Source organism: Salvelinus sp. IW2-2015, linkage group LG24 (assembly GCF_002910315.2).
Source record: "Salvelinus sp. IW2-2015 linkage group LG24, ASM291031v2, whole genome shotgun sequence".
Lineage (NCBI taxonomy): Eukaryota > Metazoa > Chordata > Actinopteri > Salmoniformes > Salmonidae > Salvelinus > Salvelinus sp. IW2-2015.
In genome coordinates, this window is record NC_036864.1 from 3621973 (window position 1) to 3627068 (window position 5096).

The 5096-nt window shown below is 42.0% G+C and overlaps 1 protein-coding gene across 1 annotated transcript in view; it reads right to left on the reverse strand.

Annotated features, from left to right (window-relative positions):
• Positions 1 to 2376, reverse strand: part of LOC111951486 (ras-related and estrogen-regulated growth inhibitor) — a 34941-nt gene extending 32565 nt beyond the window's left edge. The window contains exon 1 of the mRNA XM_023969609.2: positions 2124 to 2376. The gene's annotated coding sequence lies outside the window, so the exon portion shown is untranslated. The remainder of the gene's footprint in view (positions 1 to 2123) is intronic.
• Between the last annotated feature and the right edge of the window lie 2720 nt (positions 2377 to 5096).

Genomic DNA, 5096 nt, shown 5'->3' on the forward strand with positions numbered 1-5096 from the left:
GGGGGATCCATCACTTAACTCCATCATCCTGCTAACGTCATTGCCACTTCCCTGGCCCTTGGCCCACACTCTATCTGTAATAAAGGGGAGGCCAGATGAATAGGCTCAATAAGTCCTGTGATGGATTGCGTTAAGTGGCTGCTAAGTGGTCAGGGGAGAACGAGGCCGGGGCAGACTTGGTGACAAATTAAACACATCTGGAGTTTAAAAAAGAATAACGAATCCTGCCGCAAAGAGCCTTGGGCGATAGTGAGATCTGAGCATACTGTATGGTGATGTGTGTGAGAGAGAGGGGAGGGGAGGGGAGATATATGGGCGATAGGTGCATTGCCTCTCTGTAAAACTATGCTCTACACAACTTTAAGATTCATTGCTTAAGAAAATACCATCAGAGCCTGTTAAAAGCGAGGACGAGGAAAATTCAACGAGCTGGCGTTTCACCTGAGGGCTGTACACTCGAGACCTTGTCTAAACACTCCAAATAAGCACATTTATTTTTCTTTCCACGCCAAAGCCAGAGCTCTGTGCCCATGCCCAGTCCCCAGTGCCATTTATGTCATTTAACGTTGAGTCAGCAGGGAATGTGGGTGGTGTCGTAGTTACTTCAGTAGATGGAATTACAGGCCGAATGCTTCCAAACCCTGGGTGGAGACCTGAGTCAGTGCTTTGAGCATAGTGCACCACATGCTAAAGAAAGACCTCCAAAAACCACAGCTTTTTCAAAGGGACACTAAAAACCTGCCTGATGTGTGCACTGTTCATCAGAGTCAATGTGGCAAATGACATTAGCGAAGATTTATTTCAACGTTCACTTTTCCATATCTGTTGAAGAAGCAGTTGAAAAGGTTCAACCCTAATTGTGTGTATTTCAGTAGGCTGCACCCTGCCTGGATAATATAGTACAATAACATTCCAATCTTTCCAGGTGGTAAGTTGAAGGGCGCATCATAGGCTACACATTGAAAGATGTGTCTCACAATGTAAAATTCCATTATTTCATTCTGTCACATTGAGCTTATGGTATAAAGCAGTGGTTGCCCCTTGGCAGTCCCCTCGCCAATCCTGTGCGAACCCTGATCTGAGGGTGTGTGTGTGTGTGTGTACTCTGAGAACATCAGATCTGTTACACAACACTCCACACAGCCAGCTCAAGTCCTAGATGACATGAATGYGAAATGAGCAGCAGCAATGTGATAATTCTCACTGCTTGGCTTGCACAGGGAATGGGGTTAACTTAATATTAGACTATCTTCTACATTAAAGCCACAGTATGTAACAKTTGTAGTTGTTTCAATTAATGATATGCCCATTGTTTTTGGAAGAATATGACTTAAAAATACCTTTTTGGGCTTACTACAACTGTCTTGCCTTATTATTACCAAACAAAAAACGAAGTTTACTCCATTGCTCATGTTTTATATTATGAACAAACAAAGTACAGCTTCAAGTAATGTTGCTCTCATGAAATGTCTTTCCWTGAGCATTTTAATTGGCCTACAGATATAATAGAAACCCCATTCTATTTGCATGTGAAAATATAATGGGCTGAATTTGATCCATTGTTTACGCGTTTGGCCCTTTCTTTAGTGTATAGATGTTTCATTGTCACATGACCCTAATTTGATTCACTGCACCTATTGCTCAAGAGCACAGCGACAGATTTTCACTTWGTCAAGTCGGGTATTCGAACCAGCGACCTTTCGGKTGGTTATTAGCCCGACACTCTAACCACTAGGCTGCCGCATGTGACAGATTGTGCTTTAATTATTTGTTCCTATCCAATATGAACCGTAGAAAACATATCATAGTTGTCGACCACAGGTAGGTAGGAGATGTGTCACGTCATTAGTCTACAGTTGACATTGACATGCTACTGACGTGGAACCAACGCGTATGTGGAAATAGAAAGGGAGATTGCATAATTACTTTAGAAAAATAATGAGAAATAGATATGAAATAAAATAAAGTAAGCTGACTTACTTAACGTCGTTTTTACAGTTTTAGCTCTCATTTAATGTAGCCATATGAACAACCAAGTGACTTCAGTTAGGTTACTTTTGGAGACCAATGTCATTCCATTCTGAAACAAGAAATCTTAATCTCATAATAAAAGATTGACTCACCAAACGACTGGTCAACGTAAAACAATCCTTGTTCTGAAAACTGCTGCGATGGAGGAACAAAAGTTAATCAATGTTTCTACAGCTTGTGACAAGGAGAGGCGATGTCTTGACTCGAATCCAACAGATTCGGACGCAGCGTTCCCGAAGATTCTTAGGAGCGCAAGGTGGACAMATCTACTTGTCCTCTGATCCAAGCAGACTGAACTGTGGTCAACCACCCGCACTGTCAAGGTATCTCCAAACGAGGGTCAGCTGCAAGACACGGAGTGGAGCTGCTGAACTTCTGTTTTTGATGGCATATTGGCGCGCTGCATACCGTTGCATCTGATGCAGATGGAAGCGGAAGACACTAGGGCCCTCTACCGTCATTAAAATGAAATAAAACACCGTACGCTAGACTCAAAAGGTGAACAAATAAGTAATTAGGTTACAATGTCATTTGAATAATCGTATTGAAATTGTATTGAAAGTAATGATTGGTTACTAATTTAAGACGGAGATTGCAAAGTGCAAGAGCATAGTCTCTCTCTCTCTCTCTCTCTCTCTCTCTCTCTCTCTCTCTCTCTCTCTCTCTGTAGCCTAATTTTATCACATCAACAAAAAATGCAGCAATCTTAGTCAGATAATCAGATGTTCTACCTTCTTGCCCTTTGTGCTGTTGTCTGTGCCCAATAATGTTTGTACCATGTTTTGTGCTGCTACCATGTTGTTGTTATGTTGTGTTGCTACCATGCTGTGTTGTCATGTGTTTGCTGCCTTGCTACGTTGTGGTCTTATGTCTCTCTTTATGTTGTGTTGTCTCACGTCGTGATGTGTGCTTTGTCTATATTTAGGATTTTATATTTTTTTAAACTTTTAATCCCAGCCCCGTCCCTGCAGGAGGCCTTTGGTAGGCCATCATTGTAAATAAGATTTGTTCTTAACTGACTTGCCTCGTTAAATAACGGTTAATAAAAATATATTTACAAAAGATGTAAAGTATATGATATTGTTATGTGCTCACTATTTGGATAAGGTTGATCTTACTGAGGTTGAATGGATCTGAACATTTAAAAGGTAATTGGCTGTAAAGGCACAAATAAAGGCAACAAAACTATAAAATAAACATAAGGAATCATGTAGTAACCCAAAAAGCGTTAAACAAATCAAAATATATTTTATTTTTGAGATTCTTCAAAGTAGCCACCCTATGCCTTGATGACAGCTTTGCACACTGTTGGCATTCTCTCAACCAGCTTCATGAGGTAGTCACCTGCAATGCATTTAATTAACAGGTGTGCCTTGTTAAATGTTATTTGTGGAATTTCTTTCCTTCTTAATGTGTTTTTTATTTTATTTTTAATTTTACCTTTATTTAACCAATTAGGCAAGTTGAGAACAAGTTCTCATTTAGAATTGCGACCTGGCCAAGATAAAGCAAAGCAGTTCGACACATACAACAACACAGAGTTAACATGGAGTAAACAAACATACAGTCAATAATACAGTAGAAAAATAAGTCTATATACATGTGAGCAAGTGAGGTGAGATAAGGGAGGTGAAGGTAAAAAAAAGGCATGGTGGCGAAGTAAATAAATATAGCAAGTAAAACACTGGAATGGCAGATTTGCAGTGGAAAATGTGCAAAGTGAGGATAGAAAAATGGGGTGCAAAGGAGCAAAATAAATAATAAATAAATACAGTAGGGAAAGAGGTAGTTGTTTGGGCTAAATTATAGATGGGCTATGTACAGGTGCAGTAATCTGTGAGCTGCTCTGACAGCTGGTGCTTAAAGCTAGTGAGGGAGATAAGTGTTTCCAGTTTCAGAGCTTTTTGTAGTTCGTTCCAGTCATTGGCAGCAGAGAACTGGAAGGAGAGGCGGCCAAAGGAAGAATTGGTTTGGGGGTGACCAGAGAGATATACCTGCTGGAGCGCGTGCTACAGGTGGGTGCTGCTATGGTCACCAGTGAGCTGAGATAAGGGGGGACTTTACCTAGCAGGGTCTTGTAGATGACCTGGAGCCATTGGGTTTGGCCGAGTATGAAGCGAGGGCCAGCCAACGAGAGCGTACAGGTCGCAGTGGTGGGTAGTATATGGGGCTTTGGTGACAAAACGATGGCACTGTGATAGACTGCATCCAATTTATTGAGTGGGTATTGGAGGCTATTTTGTAATGACATTACGGAAGTCGAGGATTGGTAGGATGGTCAGTTTTACAAGGGTATGTTTGGCAGCATGAGTGAAGGATGTTTTGTTGCGGAATAGGAAGCAAATTCTAGATTTAACTTTGGATTGGAGATGTTTGATGTGAGTCTGGAAGGAGAGTTTACAGTCTAACCAGACACCTAGGTATTTTGTAGTTCTCCACATATTCTAAGTTAGAGCCGTCCAGAGTGTGATGTTGGACAGGCGGGCAGGTGCAGGCAGCGATCGGTTGAAGAGCATGCATTTAGTTTTACTTGTATTTAAGAGGCAATTGGAGGCCACGGAAGGAGAGTTGTATGGCATTGAAGCTCGCTTGGAGGTTGTTAACACAGTGTCCAAAGAAGGGCCAGAAGTATACAGAATGGTGTCGTCTGCGTAGATGTGGATCAGAGACTCACCAGCAGCAAGAGCGCACGTCATTGATGTATACAGAGAAGAGAGTCGAACCCTGTGGCACCCCAAGAATTTAACCCCGGACAACAGACCCTCCGATTTGACACACTGAACTCTATCAGAGAAGTAGTTGGTGAACCAGGCAAGGCAATCATTTGAGAAACACGGGCTGTCGAGTCTGCCGATGAGGATGTGGTGATTGACGGAGTCGAAACCTTGGCCAGGTCAATGAATACGGCTGCACAGTATTGTTTCTTATCGATGGCGGTTAAGATATCGTTTAGGACCTTGAGCGTGGCTGAGGTGCACCCATGACCAGCTCTGAAACCAGATTGCATAGCGGAGAAGGTATGGTGGGATTCGAAATGGTCGGTAATCTGTTTGTTGACTTGGCTT